Source organism: Tamandua tetradactyla, chromosome 9, assembly GCF_023851605.1.
Source record: "Tamandua tetradactyla isolate mTamTet1 chromosome 9, mTamTet1.pri, whole genome shotgun sequence".
Classification (NCBI taxonomy): domain Eukaryota; kingdom Metazoa; phylum Chordata; class Mammalia; order Pilosa; family Myrmecophagidae; genus Tamandua; species Tamandua tetradactyla.
In genome coordinates, this window is record NC_135335.1 from 2,931,300 (window position 1) to 2,955,722 (window position 24,423).

At 61.9% G+C, this 24,423-nt stretch overlaps 1 protein-coding gene across 3 annotated transcripts in view; it reads right to left on the bottom strand.

Annotated features, from left to right (window-relative positions):
* The window catches only part of OSBPL5 (oxysterol binding protein like 5), a 54,904-nt gene extending 32,158 nt beyond the window's left edge, over nucleotides 1–22,746 (bottom strand). For all 3 annotated transcript variants that reach the window (XM_077115396.1, XM_077115395.1, XM_077115397.1), the window contains exon 1: nucleotides 22,676–22,746. The gene's annotated coding sequence lies outside the window, so the exon portion shown is untranslated. The remainder of the gene's footprint in view (nucleotides 1–22,675) is intronic.
* Between the last annotated feature and the right edge of the window lie 1,677 nt (nucleotides 22,747–24,423).

Below are 24,423 nucleotides of genomic sequence, written 5' to 3' on the forward strand. Positions count from 1 at the left end.
CTGCCTCACAGGGCTCGCCTCCTCCAGGCAGCCCTCGGCGTGCTGGGGGCTTAGTTTCCTTGTTTACCCCCTTCTAACCCTTCAGACACGTGACAGTCTCTGTCGTTCCCGGCTGCACCCCTAGGCCCTGCGACAGGGACATGCTGCAGCATCTTGTATTTTATTTCAAAATGTCCAAACACCCTGTACCCCCCCCAAGCACAGCCCCCCTTAGCCCAGCCCCGGGTACCCTCTATTCTACCCTCTGCCTCTATGAATTTGCTAGGCCTGGATATTTCACGTAGGTGATGAAACATCCGTCCCCCTGGGTCTGGTTTATTCACTCAGCATTCCGTCTTCGAGGGTCCCTGCGTCAGAGCAGGCAGCAGCGCCCGATTCCATCTCGGGTGGACATTATTCACCGGGCCACGGACTGTGTTCTGTCTGCCCCTCATCTGCCGACGGACACTGGGGTGCCTTCCCTTGGTTTCCGCGTCTTGGACCTCTGGGACCGACGAAGGGAGGGGGTTGCTGCGCAGTGTGGCACCTCCCCCCACCGGAGCTGTCAGTTCTGGGGGTGACCTGGTTCCCGGTGCACCCCCAACCCCCGCCACCGACGTCCGCCAGAATAACGAGTCCTTGTGGAGAAGGGTGGTGGGGGGGCCACGAGGGCTCCACTGACCCTCGGCACGGGGTGGTGCGGCCGCCGGCTCACTCTGGACATCCCTGAGGTCTGAGAAGGAAGCCACTGGGATCTGGGACTCACTTCAACCCCATCTGCCCAGGTGGAAGGTGCCGGGGATGACCTGTCATCGTGCAGAGGTCTGGGACCCGAAGGGTCAAGCAGGAGGGTCCGGCCTGCCTCTCATGGCTGTGACCCACTCCTCATCACCCTGGCCAAGTCCCGTCCTCAGCCTCTGCTTGCACAAAGACCCAGGCAAAGACCCAGGCCCAGCCAGGGCCCCATGGAAGGAGCTAGTCGCGGCCAAGATGGCATGACAGGTTGGAAAAGGGTCCCTGGGGAGGACACTGGCCATCAGTTAAAGAACAGCAGCCATCTGTCAACACCAAACGCTCGCATCCCCAAAATTCTTTAAGGTCACAAGGCAAGTGATCTTGAGGAGAGAGGGGGCCGTCCCACGCTCTGAGTCGCTGCACCGAGGGAGCCCCACAGCCCAGCCCCGCCCTGGCGGGCCCCACAGCCTCCTCCCCGAGAGGAGACTCCCGGCTCCGGTCTCTGGGGCTCCCATCAGGGCAGCAGCCCCTTCGGTATGTAGGAGCTGGGTCCCAGGGTCTCCAATGCCTGTCCCCAAGGTGTGCTCAACTTCTTAGGAGCTTCTGGAGCTGAGGCCCTTCCCAGTCCGTCGGCTATGCTGAGCGACCACCTCTTCCAGACCCCGAAGTGCCCCCAGGCCGGGGAAGCAGATCTCATCACCCCATTTTAAAGAGGCACAAACTTGAGTCCCAAGAGGGGACAGGATGGGTCTCAGTTCTGGAGCTCAAGCTGGGCCCCTGGAGGCCACCCAGCCTCAAGCCCCACGTCCCCTTGGCCTGTTGGAAAAGAAGGAGCAGGGCCAAGGAGGGCAGGGCCCCTGGCGTGGAGGGGGCGGGAGTGGAGGCCCCCCCAGGCAGGCATTCCCAGACACGGGCTTGGAGCCTGCTGGAAAGGGGCAGGAAACGGCTCCCCAGGCTGACTCAGCCGCCCTGAGCCCACAGGACCTGCCGGCCCCGCCCATCATCCCCGCCCCACCCTGCCCACTGGCCTCGCCCCACCCACCAGCCCCACCCACGCTCCTTGGGCCGCCCCTTGGGCCACTTCCTCAGGGGCCGAGCACTGCCCCCGAGTCAACTCTGGAGGCTGGGTCTGAGGTGGGGGGTATTCTCTGTCCCCAGAGCCGGGCCTGACCCCAAACGTCCCACCCAGACCCTGCCCCACCCATGCCAAATGAAAGGAGAATTTGATTGTCATTTACAAACTAGCCAGCAGCCAGCCGGGGTGGAGCGGAGGGGGGGGGGGCGAGGATCTGCAGGGGATGTGGGTCAGAGGCAGCGCAGGGGCCTGTGGGGGGGTCCGGGATCCGGCCCCACCTCGGATCCTGCCCAGCCCACGCGTGAAAACAGGGCAATGCTGCTCACTGACCCTCTCCATGCCCCGAGGTCTGGGCCCCCGGGGGGTAACACGTCCTGCTTTCAAAAGGGACACGGCGAAAGCCCTGACAAGCCCAGGGGTCTCTGCTGGGGTGCCACCGCCACGACATACCCGCAAGTGTGTCCTGGCCCTGGGTGCGGCCGAGAAGCAGCCAGGCTGTGCCTGGCGGGGGACACGGGTGGAAAGCTGGATGCCTCCCTCTGGCCCGGCCTGCCCGTCTGCCCAGCCACCCACCTTCCCTTCTGCAGACCGCTGCGGCCCAGTGTGGGCAGGAAACCATGGCAGCACAGCGGAGGGAAGCAAAGGGGCCCAGCCTTACCCTCTCCAGCTCCTTCCTCAGCGGGGAGGGCCCACGGCCCCTGGTGGGAGTGGGGGGTCAGCACTGACCCCAAGGGGACCAGCCTGCACTCTCCTCCAGCAACCCCTGCCCAGACCCATCTCACTGCCCATCCCCCGCCACTGCGTGGGCCTGAAAGCCAGCTGGGCGCGGCCAGCAGCGCTGGGGGGTTGGGGGGGCACCCGGCAGGGAGGGAGGCTGCAGCCTGCTGGGGGTCAGCGTCGGGGTCAGCTCTGGGGTCCAGGCACCAGACCGCGGGGGTTGCTTCTCCCCACAGGGGCAGGGAGGGGTGAAGAGACCCCGGGCCAGGGGGGACCATGACGGAGAGGCCCCCTTGGGAGCCGGCCAGGAGGAGCGGGGGCGGGTGGGCTGCGTGGATCTCCCAAGGGTGCCCCTGGGCAGGATGGGGGCGGATGGATAAACAAAATGTGGTCTTGCCACACAATGGGGTATTATTTGGCCAGAGAATGGAATGAAGACGTGGGTGGACCCTGAAAACAGGCAGAGCGAAAGAAGCCAGTCCTCAAAGGCCACTGCTGGTCTCATTCCATTGCTGCGAAATGTCCAGAATCGGGAAATCCCAGACCCCTGCAGGACCACGGCCAGGCGCAGCGCCCCAGGGCCCCCACCCCTGCCCAATCCCTGGGACACAGGCTTTGGGGTTCAGCCTGGGTGAGGGGCTCGGTGCGCCCCAGCTCCCCTGGCTTCTGCGCTCAGATCATTCACTGCTCTTCCCCGGCAGCCCCGGGCCACCTGCAGAAGAGGGGTCTGACAAGGACCCTGGGTTCTGAACCCAGCCCTCAGCTGTGCTAAGCAGGAAAGAGCACAGGCGGGGGAAGACTCCCAGCCAGTCGCACCACCCAGGGTCCCTCTGGAGCGCAGCTGGCCAAGGCCCCCGAGAAGCAATTGCTGTCCGGGCTGCATTAACAGAGGTTGAGCCCTCAGACAGAGGGAGGGGATAACTGCCGCAGACATTCCCAGTCAGACTACTGAGTTCAGTGCTCAGTGTCTCAGCAGGGTTGGCTGTGACCACCCTGCAAGGGGCAGGCTGGTCTCCCTTCTGCAACCCCCAGGGGCTGGGCAGGTGTGAGTGGTGCTCTCTGCGGCCTGCAAGGGGCCCATGGAGTGCTCTGAGACACCTTGTCTGGGGTCCGGGCAGCCATCTGAGGAAGTGGAGGTGCCGAGCCCTCAGCCCAGGTAGAGTTGGCAAGCCCTGGCCCCCTAGCACCCTTCCAGGTATGCAAACTTATAGGACACAACTTTGTCCTACAGGGCCCGTGGGCCAGTCAATGCATCTGGAAGTTTCTAAGGAGACCCAGTGACTTAGCATCCTGCACCTTGGGAGGGGGAGCTCCGGTGGCTGCCCCGGGGGCACAGGTCCCAGGACCCAGGCCAGGTGCAGGAAGAGCTCCTCCTTTGCTCCTCCTCTTCCCAGCCGTCTGGAAGGAGCAGTGACCGGGGCCTCCCCCTGCTCCCTCTCCAGCCCCGCTGACCCTCAGACAGTTCTACGTGCAGGACTAATGGGCAGCCAGTGACCCGCTCTGCTTCCACCTGCCGGGTTGGAGAGAGGATGCGAACGTGAGGATTTATTTTCTTTGTGGCAAGGAGGCCAGTCTGGCAGGGGGGCCCCTGGGAGCCGACACGGTGGGAGGGCAGCCCCATGGGCGCCTTGTGTGGAAAGGCCCCCAAACAAGGCATCCAGCCAATGCTGGACACAGAAGTACAACCAGACAGCCACCTCACTTTCCTCCCAGCCCCCAGCCCCTCGCCCCTCCTTGGAAGGTAGTGCTGCTGGGAACCCTGCTGGACTGGCCATGGAACTGCTCCGTGCCTCAGTTTCCCCATCTGCAAGTGGGCTGGTGAAAGCACCAGCTTGTAGAGCTGCTGTGACCATGAACTGGGAGGTGGCTGGGAGGGGGTTTAGAAGGAGGCATGTGCGCCGCTCGCCGATATGCATGAAGTGTTATTAATTCAGGTGCGGGGCACAGTGGGTCCCCGGGAAGGCGGAGGGCCAGGGGACGCTGCTATGCTCACCTCTCCAAGGGGCTGTGCAAAGCTCAAACCCTCTCGCAGGGCAAGTGTCTCGGACAGAGCTGGGGACCGGGAGGGAGCGCAGTTCCCAAGTCTGTCCCCTCTTTGCATCGTAGCGCCTCGAAGGTTTTCTGAAAACGTGTGCTGAGCCAAACCAAAGACGCCATGTGCAAAGGGCCGACCCTCAGAATGGGGAAAAGTCGCTGCAAATCACTTCATCTGAGAAAGGTTTAATATCCGGATCATACAAAGAATTCCCCCGATGCAAAACCCAAAAGACAGACAATCCAAGGAGAAAACGGGCCAAGGACTTGGGCAGACATTTCTCCAGAAGAGGCACAAATGGCCAATAACCGCACGGGGAGGTCATCAGGGAGATGCAGATCGAAACCACAATGAGACTCCCCACCCCGCAGGCCACAGATGCCGGGAGCGAGGGGAGGACGGGCCACCACGGCTGGCACCTCTACGCCCTCTAAGGAGGGTTTTATCCTGAGGACCCCTTGTCCCTCCTCCCCACGCCGGGGCTCCGGGCTCGCAGGAGGAGCACCAGGAGAGAAGGCGGAGAGGAGCAAGGCGGTCGCGTGGCCGAGGCAGCCTGTGGAGGACCTAGCAGAGGCTTCACCATGGGAGGGAACACGGTCCATCCCCCAGAGCCCAGCCCCCCGATCTCGCAGTCATCTCCCCTGTGGCCGCCGGGAGCGGCATCTTGCAGATGCTCTGCTGCCCTCCCGCTGCCTGGGCTCTGCATCATGTCTTCGGAACTGCCCCGAGCCGGGCTTGGAGGGGCATCTTCCCGGCCTTTCCGCCCTCCGGTCACGGCCCGCCACGAGCAGACACTCACGCCCAGGCCCCGTCCTGAACGAGGAGCAGGTGGCTCGAGCGTGGACGCCATGCCCCCGGCACCCAGCGCTCATCCCCCCGGCACCCAACGCTGTGCCAGCCCTAGCAGGAGTGGCCGTGCACAGAGCCCAGGGCACCAGGAGCCCCTCCGGAGGGCAGGTGGCGAATGGGAATCGAGGGGGCACGCACGCCCCATGGGGCACAGGCCCTCGAGACGAGGCCGGGAGGCACACCTGGCGGGGATGTGCTCCGGGCAGGGCCCGCGGTGCTGAGGGCAGAGGCGCCGGCGCGGGGGGCGCCAGGAGGGCCAGCCGAGCACTTCTACTGTCAGCAGGACACACCCAGGAGAGCCAGGGCTGGAGAGCTGTGAGGGGGACCCAGGACATGGAGGCCACAGGACAGAGGGGCCAGGCACGGCCGGTCCAGGCAGCAGAGGAGACCATCTGGGGACAGGCCTGGATCCTCCTTCTCTGGGAGCTGGAACCCCCTGGCTGCTGCACATGCTCACCCCCACTCCCCCCCGGTGCTTTCACAAACTCGTCCCCTCCCCACCCCCAGCTGCCTGCATACACTCATTCCCCCCCAGCTACTGTGCTCGCTCCTTCCCACACCCTCACCCTCCCAGGTCCCCCAACCCCCACCCCACAGAGACACTCTCAGCTCCCACTGCCACCTGGAATGGCTGGGCTCTGGCCTGGGCCACTCCCCTGGGGACCCCGGCCCAATGTCCCGAGAGTGCAGTGCTAGGAACAGTCTACAGCAGAGGCCTGTCCATCCCATGGGGCAGGACCCCTGAGGGTGGAGGAAGGCTGCCTCTGCACCCCCAGCGCCCTGCTGAGCTCTTGGCACATGGGAGGGGCTAGTGAACGTCTCCTGGGAGAATCCAACTGAAATGTGCATACACAAGGTACTCAATAACTGACCAAGTAGACAGACAAGTGATCAGAGGTGGAAGGAAACTCCAGAGTGGCTCCTCAGGCAGCCGAGGTGGCCAGAGAGGAGAGGCCCTGTCCCCACACCTGAGCCCTGAGAGGCCATCCAGGACCCTGCCGGGTGGGAGGGGACTTGCTGACCCTGGGGCCCTCCCAAGGTCCTGTGGGGTATCGGGGCACCCTTCCGGAGCCCTCCCCACTGCCTTCTGCCGTCTAATGCTGACAGGCTCCGCCCATGCATTCTGGGGTGCCTGTGGGAGGATGGTGGGGTCACCCTGTCCTGGGGGCCCTGCATGGGCCTGAGGTCTCCCTGGAGTGCTGGATGTACACGCTGGGGAGTCCTCCCCCAATCTGGGGAAGCACCCCCTCCCCTGACCCGCTGTCTGTCCCCGTGTCCCCAGGTGTCTTCCTGCTGGCAGCTACAGAGGCAGAGTGATGGGAGGGCAGCAGGACGCGAGCACACAGGGTTATTTTAGGCAGCTGTGCACAGATGCCTGGGGGAGGCTTCAAAGCCGGGGCGTGGGGGGACACCGGTCCTGGGGCTCGTTACAGGGCCCTCTCTGTTTTTGTGTATATCTGACACCTCCATTTCCTATAATAAAAAGTAAAAAGAAAAAGGATGGGTTTAGAGCTTTCTCATGAAGGCAGGAAGTCAAGGTGGAGAAGGGAAAACAAGCAGGAGTTTGAAAAGGAAAAGTAAGAGAAAGTGAGAGAAGTTGCCTAAGAATGAGAAGTTGCCTCATTCTCCCAAAGCAGGTGAAGAGGTTAAAACAGGTGTGGGGTGCGTCGGGCACTTACGGGCACCGAGACCTGCGGCCATACCCTGGTGCTCCCCCGGCCTCCCCAGTCCCCCAGGCTGCAGCATCCTGGGCCCCCTCAGTACCGTGGAGGGGCAGCTGACGCCCCCATAGGCCGCTGGGACAGGTCCTAGGAGCTCAGGCCACCGCGCCCCAGCTCTGCTCCACGCCCTTCCATGAGTGCATGTGGTTCCATGCCCGGCTGAGGAGACGCCTTCATGCCACCCACTTTGCAAACCCAGGACGTAGGGGGCACACAAGGGCCCAAGGCCCATGGCGGGCAGGTGGCAGAACCCGCCTCGAGCCCCTGGGACCCCTGCCCAAACCTCTCCACTCTGAGCCTCTGTGTCCCCCACCCCGAGCCTCTCAGCCTCCTGCTCTGAGACCCCTGCCCCAAACACCTTGGACCACTTAGCCGCCCCTGGGCACCCCACCCGAGCCTCTGCGCCCCCTGTCCCTCCACCCCCAACCCTGAGCCCTTGGGTGCTCTGTCCCTGGACCCCTGTCTCAAGCCCCTCGCCCCCTGCCTGTGGCACACCAAGCCGAGGGCAGGCCCCTCTCCTGTGCGCTCCTCCTTTTTGGGCACCAAGCAGCCCACCCTTGGCGGCGTGCTGATGGTATCTCTGTGCCTGGCCACGCATGAGGCAGCCTGGGGGGCACAAAGAGCAGTGGGCCTCACAGCTGCATGTGCTCCGTGCACCCTGCACTGGCCACCCACTGTGGGGAGCTTGTGTCTCCATTTCCACCGGATCACTGCCCACAGAGACACACGCGGCAAGTCAGGGGTGCCCCAGGCCATCTGCACCCAATGGCCAGGGTGCTGCTGTGGATGCAGGGAGGGGTGCAGGAGCCGGCCTACTGCCCCAGGCCTGGAGGAAGGAGACGCACCTCTCCAGGACGGCTCTTGTCACAGAACGCTTTTCAGTTCCCAGGTGACACACGTGGTGCCGTTGCAGCCAGTGCCTCTTGGCCTCCCAGCTTCTCCACCTGGGCACTGGGACCTGGTCCAGCGCTTGCGGCCCAGGCGAGGAGCCTGGGGCCCCATGAGGGCGGAAAGAGGACCCAGGCTGCCCAGACTGACATGCCCGATGACCAGACCAGGCCGGCCGACATGCAGGCAGTCACCCAGGGCCCACTGCCACCTGGCCAGGTGTCCCAGGTGGCTTCTGGGCCCTCCAGCCAGGAAGCACGGCACCCAGTCAGGTCTCCACCTCTGCCTGGGCTGGGTCTCAGGCCAGGCCAGCCCAGGAAGTCCCCTGCTTCCCCTGGGCAGCTGCCCCGGCCGGGCCTGCAGAGCTGCTCTGACATCTCTCGGGACTCACAGGGAGCCCCTGGCCGTGGCCACCCTGTCCAGTTCCTGAGTGAGGCACAGGAAAGCCTGCTGTGGAGGTGAGTGCACGCTCCTTCCTCAGGCCGAAGGGCTTGGGACTCGGCAGATGCTGGCCTGTCTCGGGCACGGGTCTCCCCTCCCAGCCTTGGTCCCCTGTGCCCATGCCCGGAGAGAGGGCAGCTCCCCGAGCTGCTGGGAGCTGGCAAGCAAAGCCCTCCTTCCCTCCAGAGGCAGCCTCAAACGGTGCCCATGGCGAGGTTTTCCCGAAATGTGGGGGGCACAGGACGGGGCTGGAAGGGCGTGAGAGAAAGCCACAGCCTTTCTCTTCTCTTTGCACCCCCCAGGCCACCCGGGGAGAAGGCGCCCACCCACCTCGGACTTCCAGAGCTGGGTGGCTGGGCCCGTCTAGAGCAGGTGAGTCACGCGGGCAGAGCCTCCGACGGTAACACGTCGTCACCGCTTCACGCTCACTGGGCGTATTTTTAGTTACCTCCTATTTATTCCAGGCAATGCTAATTCTCCAATTGCATTTACTGTGGTAAAAATAAGCGTGGCTTTAAAGAGTCATGCTTTAGAATAGCAGGCTAGGTGGTGTCTGGATATAGCAGAACTCACGGAGGTGGTCTGCGAACGCAGGAAGCCGTTCCGAAAATCCCAGAAGCCGCTCCGGGATGGCATGGGGCAGGAGACCCCTGTGCTCCCTTCCGACCAGGCCGGGGACCAGGCCCCCTTCCCAGGGCACCCACCCCCACATGTGGTTCCATGGGTCTAGCGGAAAAGAAAAAACCCTATTATTAGAAAATAAAACGTAGTTCAGCTGAAACTTGTATGTTTCAGTGTAAGAACATTCTGGAGCTCCCACTCAGGTCCAGAAGCCCCTCTGGGTCCGTCCCCCCCATGCCCTGGTCACTCCTGGGTCTCGCCCGAGGTTGCTGCTGAGTCCTCTTTACTTTGAGTGCCCTCCTGCCTTCCCTGTTCTTACAGTCGAGGGGTGCCCGGGGTGTCTGTGTCCCAGGTTTTGCAGGCTTTGGGTCTAGCCTGAGCTCCAGCCGGCCGGCTGCCATGGCCAGGTGCGGGGAGGTCCAGCCCTGGAAACGGCACGAGGGCCTGAGCAGGATGGACGCCTGTGAAAAAACCCGCATGACCGCACACTTGGGTGGCACCTGGCACCCACTGGACACCGCCGACAACCTCCACGGCCTGGGGTGGTGTGGGACTGCAAGCACCCCAGTAAGCCACCTTTCCGGCCCCCTCATCCGGGGGGTCTCAGTCGTATTAGTGGACCCCTCCATAAATGGAGGGAGCACAGAAAGACGGCGAGGGAAAGAAGCTGAAAGCAGCGGCATCTGAAAGGGGAGGGAGAGGCCAGCAGGTGGCGGCCACACACAGAGGAGCCCAGGCTCCCCGGCAGCCGCACCCAGGGAAGCAAGCATTGCCCTGAGGACGCCTTACGTAGACATTTTCTGGCCTCATCCATTAGCAAATAAATCCCTTTTCTTTTTGCATGGGCAGGCACCAGGAATCGAACCTGGGTCTCTGGCATGGCAGGCAAGAACTCTGCCACTTTGAGCCACCATTGCACTGTGCATCCCCCCTCTTTTTTCAACCTGACCTACTTCCTGGCTTTAAGCAGCTTTGGACACTAAAAGAAGCCCACAGCAGATTCTGAGTGACAGCGCAGGACGCCGTCGGGAACAGAGAAGAACTAAGAGCCTCCCAGCAGCCGCCACACTAAGCGCTGTGCCGCGCGGCCACGGGCCCTTCTCCCGACAGTCTTCTCCTCTCAGACCCGCTCCCTGCACATTTCTGACCACACGCTCCCCCGGCTCCTTAGCAGAGTTTCTTTAAGAAGGGGAGAATAAGTGACCGTGTGTCCAACGGGAGCCTCAGGGAACCTCCCGGCCATCCGGTGGCTGAGCTGGCTGCTCTCTGCCCGTTCGAGCCTCCGTGTCCCCTCCTGGAAGATGGGGTGAGATGTAGGAGGCTGGAGGGCTCGAACGCGGTAAGTCGCTTGAAAGGCCTCTGCTGGGAAAGAGCTTGGTGACTGCTGGCCTGTCCTTCAGGCCGCGAGGGGGCCGCGCTGCGTCCGTGAAGATGCCCACTGAACGCGCGAACCTTCTCCCAGCTCCGATGCCGGAGCGTCCCCGGAGCCACACGTCCCCCTGGGTCCCTCACACTCAGACCAGCCGGCCGGGGCCTGGGCAGTGGGTGACGCTGGCACCGCTGGCTGAGCCCGGGTCACAGGTTGAGGGTGTGGCGTCCGGGAGGCCACGGGCGGACAGGGGCAGGCCGGAGACAAAGGCCGCTGTCCCCGCGCCTTGGAGATTTAAAAATAAGCCGAAACGCAGACACGGTTTAACAAAGAAGCGCATGGCAGAGGACGGCGACTTGTGAAGCCATTTGTTAACAGTTATTTTAACAGGTTTAGGGACCAGTGGTGGGGCGGCTGCGGCACAGGGCTGGAGGACACGGGGCGGGGGCCAAGGGGACACCCAGGCACCCATGTGACCACAACCTCAGGAGGATGGCCAGCCGCCTGCTCTGGTCTTACCTCCCTCCCTCTCCCCTCCCCCTCCCCCCCCCCTCCCTCTCCCTTCTTCCTTCTTTCCTCTCTGTCCTTTCTCCTTCTGGATTCTCAGCACTTTTCCAGAGAGCAGAGGGGCCATAAAGCAAGGCCTGGGTGAAGCCAGAGCCCCTTGGGCACCCAGCCTGGCCTGTCCCCTGCTGTGCACCCTCTGACCTCCCCAAACTGCACCCACTGGCATCAGCTGGGGCCTCCCCGCACCCCCGGCCGGCTGGTGGTCTTGGCGAGCCCCCACGGCCTGGCCCCAGCACAGCCCACCACGGGCGCAGGAGGCTCAGGCTGCCGTCACCAAGAACCACAAACGGCATGGCTTGAACCAACAGTTTATTGCCCCGCGGTGCTGGGGCCAGATGTCCAAATCCAAGGTGTGGGCAGGCCACGCTCCCTCCAGAGGCTGGAGGGCACGTTCCTTCCTGCCTCTTCCAGCTTCTGGGGTCCCGGCTGTCCTTGCTTTCCCTGGTTTGTGGCCACATCACCCCACTCTCGGCCTCTGTTGGCACGTGGCCGCCTCCCCCATGTGAGTCTGTCGTCCCCTCTCCCCTTTTTAGAGGGGCACCGGTCACAGGGGTCAGGACTCCCCGACTCCAGTCTGGCCTCACCCTAACTCGATGACATCTTCCAAGACCCTATTTCCAAACCAGGTCGCAATCTGGGATGGGGCTTAGGATGGGAGCATCTTTTGGGGGGCACCACCTAGCCCGCAGGCCCCCACCAGCCCCCTCACCCCTTCTACAGCACGGAGGCCCCGGAACGCATCACAGGCATCGCACGCAGTCAGTGGGTATTAAAACAAACGACCACCAGGGCTGGCGCCCCTCCCTCCACCCGCCCCAGAGGGAAAGACCCGAGTTGGTTTCCAAAGGGCCGGACCGTGGTGGGGGAGATACAGCGTCCTCCAGCAGCATGTCGGGACAGACAGATGGACGGCACGGTGGGTGTGCAGCCAGCGAGCCGTGGTGATGGTGGTGGCACTGACCCTACCCCCGGGACACTGACCCTACCCCCGGGACACTGATCCTTCCCTGGGACGGCCAGGGCTCTGCCGAGTCAGGGGCGGGAGCAGGAGGTCCTGACACCTGAACCACTCGCCGCGCGGCTGTGAAACAGGCAGGATGCAAGTGGGCGAAACCCGAGAACGTGTCCATGCCTTCGTGGCTCCAAAAGGCTCTACTCAGATTGACAGCTTCCTACACACGATGCAGAAGCCCAGCCTGGGGGCCACCCACGACCCCCACTGCACATCGCGAGGCCTCCTGAGCGTCCACCTGGGAGAAGGGACCGTCTCCCCGGCACAGCCCAGCACAGCCCGGCACAGCCCGGCAGACGTGGGCTGGGATCCTGCCGCAGCATCTCCCTGTTGGGTGACTGCCGAAGCCGGGGGTGGCTGGCGTAGCAGCTTCATCGACAGTGCCTGGGCCCCCACCCCAAGAGGCCAGATGACTGGACAAACAGTCCTGGGGGCGGCCATCAGCCCCCAGAGCCCCTCCACACCCACGGGGGCCAGGCAGCGGCCTGAGCACCCCACTCCAGGAGCCAAGTAGTGCTCACAGGGCCACTGCCAGCCCCCACCGTTCCTTGACTCATGGGGTCCCGGGATTTAGCTAACAGTGTGTGCCGGTCACTGAGAGACCACAGGGGACGCTGGCAAGTGCTGTATCTGAATGCAGAGAGGGGGAGGCTAGGAAGGTTTCTCCCTCCAACCTCTGCAGCAGAGGGTTCTAGAGCTGCCTCCTCCCCGGAGGGCAGAGGCAGCAGGGGTCCCCGAGGGCGCAGAGCTGTTGGGCTTGGCTCCAGGCCCCCTGCCCTTCCAGGAGACGAAGTACCTGCCCCCACGCCCGACTCCAGGTGCGTGAAGTTCTTAGAGCTGCTTGGCTGCTGCCCTCCCCCTCCTCCCCCAGGTACTGGGAGCATCTGCGGCAGGCAGTCTGGCCAAGTCCAGTTGGGCAGCTGGCCACATGCCCTGGGACCTCAAAACCCAGTCCCAGGCAAATGAGCTCCCACGTGGGCCCCAGTACCTGACACAAGTGTGACACAAGCGTGCTCGCCCCACAGCTTGGAACAGGGATAAAATAGAAATAACCTGAGATTCCCTCCACAGGAGAGTGGAAATGAATTGGAACTTATTTATATAAAGCAAGAAAAATGAGCTGGGAATCATTACTCATAACAACCCAGAAAAAAGAAGTTGCAAAATGCTATGTAGATTAGAACTTCACCTACTGTATGAGACCAAAGGAAGAGAGGTTTATTTTGTCCAAAACCTAAATTTTCTGTAGCACGTAATTTAACTCAACCTGTCTGGATAGCTCATTTTAGCAACCCAAACACATGGAACCCAGAATGGGAAATGAGGACTTGTCATTCGGTAGAGCTCAATGTAATGCTTGGACACATCTTAGAGTATGTTAGGCAGATAATTAAAAAGTATTGGCAAAGTCCCTTGAGGGCCAGGAGCAAAAACATGAAACTATTAAACTTTACCACCAGGGAAACTGCTGATACTGTCTCCAGCACTAGGAGCTCTCAAGTCAATAGGCCAAGCCCTTGATCTTGAGCCTTGTTCTCGGGAAGCTTATTTCTGTAGTGGAGAAGCTAAGACTACCTATAATTATGCTTAAGAGTTATTTCCAGAAAACCTCTTGTTGCTCAGATGTGGCCTCTTTCTCTCCAAGCCCAACTCTGCAAGTGAAACCACTGCCCTCCCTCTTACGTGGGACATGACATCCAGGGGTGAAATTCTCCCTGGGGACGTGGGAGATGACTCCCAGGGATGAGCCTGGCCCTGGCATCATGAGATCAACAATGCCATCCTGACCAAAGGGGGAAAAGAAGTGTAACAAATAAGGTGCAGTGGCTGAGAGGGTTCAAATACAGTCAAGAGGTAATTCTGGAGGCTACTTTTATGCAAGCTTTAGCTAGATATTGCTATTTATCACGGTTTGCCAAATCCCAACCAAAACCATTCCTGCCAACCCTGAAGAACACCTAGGGCTTTATCTGAGATTCTACAAAGGTTCCATGCACCAGGATTACTTTCTAGAAACCTACACTCTCCAGATGGGTTCCTGGGCCACATCAGTCTTGAAACCCTGAGGGTCCAGCCTCTCCAGAACATCAGCTAGTTCCATCCCCCTACCCCATATTATCCACAGCCCCTTCCAACATGAAAAAGTTAGAATGGGTGTAGCCCAAATACCCCTAAAAGTAGAGAAAGATCAAAGGTGATGGTGGAGTTATACAGAGACGGTCGGGTTTAACAAATGAGTGGGATTGCTGAATCCTTACATTGATATTTCTTTTAGTCTCCAGTGTCTTGGAGCAGCTAGAAGTAAAAACCTGAAATTGTGGAACATTAACTCATACCAAACTCTGAAATCTGTTCTATAATGTACTTTGAAATGCATTGCTTTTTCTGTATATATGTTATATTTCACAACAAAAAGTTTTTTTTTTTTTAAATAGGCTACATAGGGCTGTTTCTGCAAACTCCCCGTAACTCTAAAATTGTTAAAAATCCGAATGGGCAGGAAGAGAGTGGTAACAGTCATGAGACGCTGTCAAACCAGCCCAACAGGCCTGCGCTTGTTTATGGATTCATCCATATATAGTAAAAGCAGAAAAGCTGCCCGGGATGCGGACCCGGACACCGAGGCGAGGGGAAGGGGGGTGCAGAGGTCTGGGGAAGGCTTTCTCGGAGCGTCCCCTGCTCTAAGTTTAGCTCTTAAAATAGTCTAAGGCAAAGAGTGCCTAATGTTAAGACCTCCACAAAGCCAGGGCAGGCTCTACTGCTTTGCATTGTTCCTGTGTGTAAATTTTTGTAGCAATTAATCATTAATACGTTCCAGTTAATAGCGAGGGGCCGGCCACTCGCTGCTCTGAGAGCCCGGTGGCAGGAAGCGGGGACGGAACCGCCCTCTCGCCTCTCCGTGGACCCACAGGCTGTGGCCGGCGCTGGCCGTGAGCAGATTTTGTGCTTCAGACACATCCTCACAGCACCCTAGGGGGCGGGCACTGCGATGGCCCCTTTTACAGATGGGGAAACTGAGGCCCAGAAGGGGAGGCCCCCCCGCTAGCCAGCTGTCAGAGCAGAGCTTCCCACGGGGTGGTGACGGCCAAGGCCACCCACATGTAGGGCGTCCCTGCGGTCATACGGGGCCCTCTTCCAGCCCCCACGGGCATAGGCTGCCCAGGCCAGCTGGTCAGCGCCTACAGGGCTGGGGCTCTGGCTAGGCGAGCAAGCCAGCAACCGGCTTGTTGGGGCTAAAAAGGACCCCCTATAGCCAACAGCCGCTCTTAAGACCCCGCATGGAGAGCCAGGGGACACTGCCCCAAGCAGGGGTGACGAGGCTGGGTGACGCCCAGATCCGCAGGGGGCTGTGGCCAGCAGCAGGGTGCCCCCAGCAGACAGAGGCAAGTAGGGGGACAGATGAGGGATGGGGTCTCCCTAAAGAGACAGAGGCTGCCACAAAGAAGATGAGGGGGGGCCAGAGTGGACCCCAGAGGAGCTGAGCCAGTGCCAAGGGCTGGGCCCCCCTGGGGTGCACCAACAGAGCAGGGCAGGAGGGCTTCCCGGGCACGGGAACAGCAGATGCAGACAGTGGTGTAGGCGACGGAACGTCTCGGGGGCACACGTCTGAGGTCACGAGACCTAACCCCTTTGGTCAGGGCTAAGGAGACCACGCTGTCACCTCCCCTTCAATTCCTGGCCACCAACAGACAGAGTGCCGGGCAATTCTGGGGAGCAGAGACAGAGGCCCTGGTCAGGGGCGGGCACCCTCTGTGGGGAGGGACAGAGGTGCTGGGTCGAGGCCCGCGTGGCTGCGAGTGGGGAACCCTGGCGGCCTGAGCACAGCAGCACCCACCCAGACTGTCCACTGGGAAGCCAGCAATGGATCGGGAGCACCCCCGACTGCACCCCTGTCCCTGTCTGGGCAAAGATGACCCACTCAGATGGGACCAGAGAACTGGCCTGGCCCCTGAGTGGCCTCAGCTGAACCCTGATGCTATTTTCTTACTGAACCCCAGCTCTCCCAGCCTCGGGCCATGACCCTTGCTGGGGGCCCGTGACCTGTTGTGGGCACCAGGCCCAGAGTGGAAACACACACAAGGGGTGCCGGAGTGGACGAGGGTCCCCCCAAGCCGGCTTCCCTCCTCCAGCACCACCTACCCATCTGGGAGGGCACCGGGAGGTGGGTTTAGAGGAACACAGAGACGTCTTTAGGGTCGTGTGGGAGGGCGAGGTAGGAGGGGGAACTGACTTATATCTTGAAAATATCAAACAGCTGAAAGAGCAGGCTTGGGGGTGGGGGGCGTCCATCCAGCCCCAGGTGAGGGGCGGGATCTTGGGACAGGCACACTCCCTAAAGCAATGGCTCCCCTAAAGAGGGGGCCTAGTTCCTAACCAACAGGCTTGCTGGGTAGAGGCCATGGGATGGAGTGGACAGGGACGTCGGGACCCCTGTCCCCGGCCTCACTGGGTCTGCTGCCCCTTGCGAGGTCACGTGCTTGCGTCTGGACTCAACAGGTGGTGCGAGGGCCAGGCCGGGTGCCAGCGCTGGCTGCTCCCCCGGGGCACCCTGTCCCCTCAGAGTGGGGGAGACACACAGGCTCATGGAGGAGGCAGGTCAGGGTGCCAAGGGACGAATGCCCAGCTTGGGAGCAGGGGAGGGGGCCGGAGAGGCCGAGGGAAGGTCTCCCAGTGGGGCAGGTCCCCCTGGGGCCCTGCACCCCAGTCACGGTGGGGTGGTGGTGTTTTGGGGACCACCTGGCCCAGGGGAGACGGTGGGGCTGGAGCCCAACACCTGTGACCAGAGTCTCGTACCCAAGGGCTGATGTGACCCAGGGCAGACGTGGAAGCGCCCTGGGGTCTCCTCACGCGGAGCTGGGGGCCTGGATTTAGAGGCGCTGTAGAGGTAAAATGACCTACAGACCCCCAGCCCCATCGCGGGCCCCGGCACCATGGCTGATCACCTACTCACCCACAGGCCTGGCCTCTGCTGGCGTCAGGGTCTGGGGAAGGCAGGAGGGGGCTAGCGGGGGCCACGGTGCTCCCCTTTAGGAAAAGTCGTGGCCTCGGAGCATAGCCTCTGTCCTGCTCTGTCCTGGGAAGGACCAGAAGCTACCAGAAGCCTCAGATGGTGCATTCAAAGGTATGGAAACAGAGGTCTCCTGAGCGGGCAAGGGCACTGCCCACGGCCACCCCTCCCCATGGCCATCCCTGCTCACACGGCCACCCTTGTCCACACGTCCACGGCTGCTCAAGGCCACCGCTGCCCACGGTTATCCCTGTTCACATGGGCGCCCTTGCCCATATGGCCACCCCTGCCCACGGCCACCCCTCCCCACAGCCATCCCTGTCCACCACCACCCTTGTTCACAGCCACCCCTGTCCACAGCCACCCCTGTCCACAGCCACCCCTGCCCATGGCTGTGCTCGTCCATAGTTCTCAGTGCCCTACCCAGCTCCCCAGATGGACACACTGGCCTTCAGGTTCCAACAGGGAGGTGCGAGTCTCTGTCCTCGAGTCCCCTGCCCTGGGGTTGGGGGTGAGGAGGGTCCACTCTGGGAGGGGGGACAGTCAAGGGCCCCCAGACCCTCGGGGGTCACGGTGGCTGCCTCGTCCCATCAGACAACTGAGAAGTGGTGGCACATGGAGAAAACATGAGACCCCACCTTCACTCTAGGCTGACGGAGACCAGGCCCCCGCCCCACCCTTCTCTCAAAGTAACGAGGGCACAGAAAGCGCATCCACCGACACACTAACCCAAAAGGGGCACGCCCCTTCCCTGGGGTCTTTGGACAGGGCCCTGCCCCTGCCAGTCTCGCAGCCCGCTGGCTTTGGTGATCCCCGAGGCAGCTGGGGTAGGGGGTGAGGTTCATCCTGCAAAACGGGAATCCGGCCACCCAGTGCCATTGCTCTGGGGCCCACGGGTCACCCCCAGCCGCCCCTCTTGTCACTGCGCAGCCTAGAGGCCCCGGCCCTTTAAATGACTCCCTACCGTATTCACCCCAAGAGGTGGGCAGTGAGAAATCTCGCCGCCATCGCTGCCCAGCCAATAACAGCACAAGGCAGCAGAGGTCCCCCTCCACCATGTGGCCTGGGAGCTTTAAGGGACTCTCCACCAGAGTCACCCCAATATACAGTCACACACACACACACACACACACAAACCCCGGCCGCTGCCCTGTAAACAGATCGATCGCAGGGCTGTGGACAGTAGGCTCTGAGCCTCTGGCCCTTTAAGCGAAACCCCGCCACCGTATTCACCCCAGTAGGCGGGCACAGAGATCCGGGCCGCCGCACCCTCCCTCCCCTAGGAGAGGGCCGCCTGTTCCAGCGTGGCCGCAGCTTGTTTGGGAGCGGGAGAGGCAGGGAAGAGACAGAGGCGGGTCCTTCGGGGCCTGGAGGCTTTGCTTCCTTGGCAGGCCCAGCGTCCCTTTGGTCAAGGGCCTGCCTGTCTGTGGGCAGGGACCGGGGCTGGGCCCACCCCACAGGGGCTCCTTCTCTGACAGCACAGTGGGGCGTGCACCGAGTACCCCAACTCCCCTGACGACAGACGAAAGGACGGCAGTGGCGCCAACAGCCCGGGCATCCCAGACAAGCCCTCGCTACGTTCTCATCTAAGCTTTCTTCAATGGTTGAGCTTCAACTTCCCCTGCAGGGGCCAGGGCGGGAGGGTCGGCTGAGCCATGGGGTCCCTCTCCGCCCCCAAGCGAGCCCCCAGGCAGCCTGCGAGGAAGTCCACTCTGTCCACATCCAGTTGTAATTCAGATGTGACCGGGACACTGGGCAGGGCTCTGACCATCCCACGGCTTTCTCCTCGGGCATCCCGCGCACCCGGGCACACGGCCACAGTCCAGCTCCCGGGGACATGGCCCTGAGCAGACATTCGGGTAACAAGTGAGCGATGACGAAAGGAGCCAGCAGGTCTTGCCCTGGGCCTGGCCTGGACCCAGCGCCCTCTCCGTGTGAAGTCATTCAGTTAAACAAACAGAGAATGGAGGCGATTTCAGATACGGATGGATGCTGCTAAGAAAATGAAACAGGGTGACGGAAGCCACTTCAGAACAGGCTCTGTGGCTGGGCTAGGCCTCTGGGGGGAAGGGATGTGGCTGAGAGCCTCTGTGGGGAGGGGGTCTCGCTGAGACCCTTTGGGGGAAGGGATCTGGCTGAGAATCCACATTGGATGGAACATCCCGGGCACAGGGATGGCAGGTGCAAAGGCCCTGAGGTGAGACTAAGCCAGGCCTGGGACTGGACCTCTGGGGAGAGGGGAGACGAGAGAGGTGGGCAAGGAGCATGGAAAGGAATCTGGACTTACTCTGAGGTGGAGGGTGCATTGCACAGGGTTCGGAGCAGGCAAGCTACACGATGGGTTTTGTGTTTCTAAAAGGTCATGCCATCTGCCGGCTGCAGGGGCTAGAGGGACTTAGAAGGGGAAGGTTGTTCAATGGCAGATGTGGTCCCCCAGAGCTGGGACGGTGCCGGGAGGGGTGAGGCAGGGCCTGGAGTGAAGCAGTGGACCTGAGGGAGGTTTTGGAGGCCCTTTGGGTGTCTCAGGTCTTTTTAAGCCAACCAGGTGGCACATTCTGAGGGCAGGGCCCAGCTCCCAAAGTTCAACGCCCTTGAGGACCTTTGGAAGGCTCGGCAGGTCCCTGTCACCAGGGGACCTGGGACTGGGTGGTCTGAGGCCTCTCCCAAAAGTCATCGAGGCCCCCAGGGGTCTGTGGTTCTGGTCACAGGAACGCCCTTTTCGGGGATCCTCAGAACACATCACGGTCCTGCAACATTTCTTCTTTCAGATGGTTTATGAACCTGCCAGACAAAGGGCTACAAGCCAAGCCAGCATTCCGGCCTGTTCCCCCACTGCCTTTCCCAGTCCCGGCTCTCGATCCAGCAGGAACAGTGGACTCAGGCCATGCCCACTCCTCCGGGGTCCCTGGCCAGGGAACCGATGCTCAGAGAATACCATGATCCCAGGTCCCAGATGCTGTACTGGCTCTGCTCCCGCCCCCACCCCCTGCCCTCAAAGGTGCTTCTTTATTAGCATTTAAATCTCCCCAAACAAGCGGCCAGCATGGGGAGGCCACCAGGCCCTGATGAGCCCACGGATGCCCACTGTGAACCTGTGCCAGGCCCTCCTTCCTGGGGCCCCAGGAGGAAGTTCTGTTTTCCTGGGCTGCACGTTGAGTAAGTCACGCAGAAAACCTGGCACTGAAAGCAATGCCTCTCCCCTTCTGTGACAGCCACCGGGCACGGTGCAAGGACACTCCAGGACCACATGACCAGCGGCCATCAGGAGGTCGGGGGCCCAGCACTGTCCTTCTGCAGCCCCCACATGTGACCCCCAGCCCACTCTCGCCTCGCCCCTGTCCACCCGGCCTGGGGCCCAAGGTGGAAACTGCACTCTGACGGCTCCAGGGGTGTCGGAAACAGGGGGATTCGACAGGGCCCCTGTGCCCCCATGCCCCAGGGCCGGAACGTCCAGCTTGCCAGGCCCTGCCGGAGCACCCACCAGGTCCAGACATGCAGCCAGACACCCAGGTCCTCCTGGTTCTTCAAAGGGTGGGCGGGGCGTTGCTATCCTTGTGGGGACAAGCTCGCCCTGTGCGTGAGTTTGGGGGCTTTGGTTTCAGGACCAGGAGAGACAGCATGCACACATCCCCAAAACGCAGGTGCCAGGGACACGCGACAGCCTGCAAACCACTGACTCGTCACGGACTTTTAATTCCCTCCCCCGAGCGTAGTGTGTCAGATTAATAAAACAGCTCAGCGAGCTTCCAGAAGTCCGTAATTCAGAGAGAAACCAACCCTGGTCATTCTCAGCGCAGGAAACCTGGTTGCGAGGGGCCTGCATTCAGTGCTTTGCAAAGAGCCGAGGCAACTTCCAAAGGACAGCCCGATTCAGGCAAGCCAGGGCACCTGGGCCCGGGAAGCCAGCCCCAGCAGGCTCCATGGATGACAGGCCCGTGGCTCAGCGCTGGCGTTTGCTTTGTCACCTTTTCTCTCCAGCCCGGCCGGGTGGGGATGACCAACCAGACAGACGCACACCTGGTCTGTCTCCTGGCACCCCAAGCCCTGTGTTAAAGGGCCCACCCCCCACCGCACACACGTGCTGGCAGACAATAGGAACTGAAGCCGGAGCCCAGAGAGAAGGGGGGACAGCCAGGCGCAGCCCACGGGCCCCTAGGTCCGCCCAGCACCTGCCTGCAAAGCCAGTTCCAGCTCAGTTCAAACCCTGCCAAGGCCACGGGACACAGGTCCTGCACCTACATGGAAGCAGCAGTGACGAGCAGGGCTGTTATTGTTGAAAGGGCACTTTTCGGCTCAGCCTGGGGTCTGGATGCACTCGATGCAGACCCCTGAGCACAAATGCTCCCACCCCAAGGCCGTGCCCACTTCCTGGGTTAGCCACTCCCAGGGCTGTCTTCAGGACGCCCTGCCCCTGTCCCCAGCCTAGGGGTTATGGGGCTGCAGAAGGTCACGGGGGTGACCTGAGAAAGGCACCTTGGAGGAGGGGCTCAGGTAGAACGGGCGGCACACACCAAATTATTTCTTGGGCAGACAAGAGGGTAGAAAAAAATCTCAAGATGGTAAAACAGGGAGACTGCAATCAGCTGCTGCAGCAAGGCCAGGCTGGGATAAGCCAAGGATGGGTGCGGGGCCCAGCAGCCCACCTGGGGCTGGTGGGACCTGTGCACACCTCCAGCCCTAACTTCCTTGGGCCTCTGGGGGGAGAAAGCTCAGCTGCCTGGGCCAGCGGGCAGGCCACTGAGGCTGGGCCATGGCCTGGAGGGGCTGCCTCCCCACCTCCACAGCCCACCCCTCCCCCACCCCCCCACCTAGCATTTCATACCCTTCCCCCGCCCTCATGGACCCTCAGGGGCACAGGAACCTCCCGCAGACTCAAATCCCCAAAACCATTCTTGGGGATCCCTAACTTTAGAGGGTCAGTGGTCCAGAGATGGAGGCAGGGGTGGGTGCCAGGGAAGGGTCCTCTTTGCAGTTCTTAGAGGGGGCAGCCCCCCACTTTGTAGACCCAGAGAGCTGCCCTCTAAACCACGGCTGGGGCCGGGGGGCCAGACAACTGCCCCTGGACTCCAGATCCAGATGCAGCAGCCCCCCCCCCCCAACCCAGGGCACCCAACCCCCCAACCCTTCAAGTCCCCAGCCAAGGCCCCCCAGCCTCTGAGCTGGGGGCATAGTTTCCTCCACTCACCAGGGCTGTGGCGCTGGGACCCAGTCACCCTCCCTCCAGCTACCAGCTCCTCCAAGCCTCACCAAGCCCCAGGTGGCCCCAGCTCTGTGTGTCTCTCCAGGTACCCAAGCCCCACAGGCGCCCCAAACCCGCCTGGCATCGACCGGGACCGTCCCCGGATACCCCGGTTTCCCGGGCCCATCACCGCTCCACGCACCCGCACTCCCGGGCGCGACTGGGCGGGGTTCCCCAGCGACGGCCGCTGTCTGGGTCCGCGGGGCTGCGCCCCAGTCCCCGGGAACTCCCCGGATGCCCGCAACCGGGCCCCGGCGCCTGCTGAACGCTGCGGCCGGCTGGGAGCGCGGACCTTCCCGCCCCCTCCCGGCCCTCTCCGAGCCCCCCTCCCAGGTCCCTCCGGGCCCCCTCCCCAGTGCCTTCCCGGACCCTTCCTCAGGGCCGTCCCGGCCCCCCTCCCCGGCGCGCCCGCGTCTTACCGGGTGCAGAGCCTCGGTGCTCCGGGGCCGGGCCGGGCGCGCGGGGGCTCAGCTGGCGGCGCGGGCCCGGCTGCAGGAAATGCCAGAAGACTGATCCCAACACGCTAGGCGGAGCGAGGGAGCTGGCGAGCTGGGAGGAGGGCGCGGGGAAGGAGGGGGGAGGGCGCGGCGGCGGCGGCAAAACCCGGGCGGGATCCGCGGCGGCGGAGCGGGCTCGCCGGCGACCCAGGGCCTAACCTCTCCTTGGCACACTCTCGGGCTCCCGCGGGCGCAGGGCCAGTTGGGCAGGAGGCCGGAGGTCGCCACTTGGCACTGAAAATAGGCAGGAGGCTGGGCGTGATGGGGGGTGGTCAGCGGGGTCAGCCTTGCTGAGTTCTCCCGCAGGCCCAGAAGTGGGTGGGTGCTGCTAGGTCCAGCTGTGAGCCCACCGCCTGCTCTGGGACTCTGGCCCTCAGACCCTGCATATGTCCCCAAGTGCCCAGATAAGGGGGAGGGGGCCATGTGTTCAGACATCCCCAGGCACAGGTAGAACGCACAAGCACATGGCGCCTCCTCCCAACAGAACCCGTCAATCCACTCCTTAAGAGACTCCACCTCCCTCCTCCGGGGACAGACATGTCCACCTGGAGGTTTTCACTTGATACTGGAGGGCAGCCCCTCAGCCTGGTGCTCCCCGAGATGCTGCGGGTGCTGGAAGACCACCAGGCAGGGCTGGCAAGGGCGAGCCTGGAATGCTCCAGCTCAGACCATGAAGTGGCTGGGAAACAGGCGCCACCACGTTAGCCGTCCCCAACCAGCCTTGGGGACACCACCTTAGCCTCCCGTCCACTCTGCTGGACCAGTGTGGATCTCCACCTGGGATAAAGAGATGCCCATGTCTGTCCATCTCCATCTCTGGTCCAAATTCCCTCCTCCTATGAAGACGCCGTCTCATTGGATTGGGGCCCAGTTACTCCAGTTTTCCCTCATCTTGACGAACCACATCTTCAGAGGCCCTCTTTCCAAGGAAGGTCACGTGGCCTTACCAAAGGAGCCCAACCAAAGACAGGTTCTTAGTCATAACTGGGGTTCCTGACAGTGCAAACCGTTCGTAAGTAGGGCCTTTGAAGATGTCACCATCGGTTAGGACATGCCGTTGTCCGTGAACAGGATCTCAAGATTCTAAGATCCTGCTTAGGACAGAACCAACAGAACCAGGGTCGGCCTCGATCTGGGCAACTGGAGACCCCATGCACAGAAGCCGAAGCCAGAGAAAGCCCCAGGAAGAAGGCGGAATCCGTGGACACTGGAAGGAGAGAGAGAGGGTCACACGATGGGGGCAGAAGCCAGAGCACCCCGAGAACGTGGCCAGAACGCTATGGGCTTCGGGGAGAATGCGTGGTGCTGCCAACTCTTTGGTTTTCGACTTCTAGCCTCTGAAATTGCAAGACAATAACTGTGCAGTTTAAGCCAGGCATTGGGTGGTATGTTTCGTAGCAGCTCTGGCAAACCGAGACAGCCACGTTCAGTGGATGGTGCTAGGGCTTGCACATGTGGGTTTAGGAGGACACAGGTCAACGACTCATTATGGCTGGGAAGGTCGCAGGCTGGGCGGGCAAAGGGTGGCGCCTGGAGGAGGTCACAGCCATGTGGCCAGAGGCATCTGACAGCTGTGCCAGACAGTGACAGGTGTTGGGGGGGGTGTGGTGGCCAGTGATGGATCTTTCTAGAAAGCCCCCTTCTAGGTAGATTGGAACTGAGCCACTGCT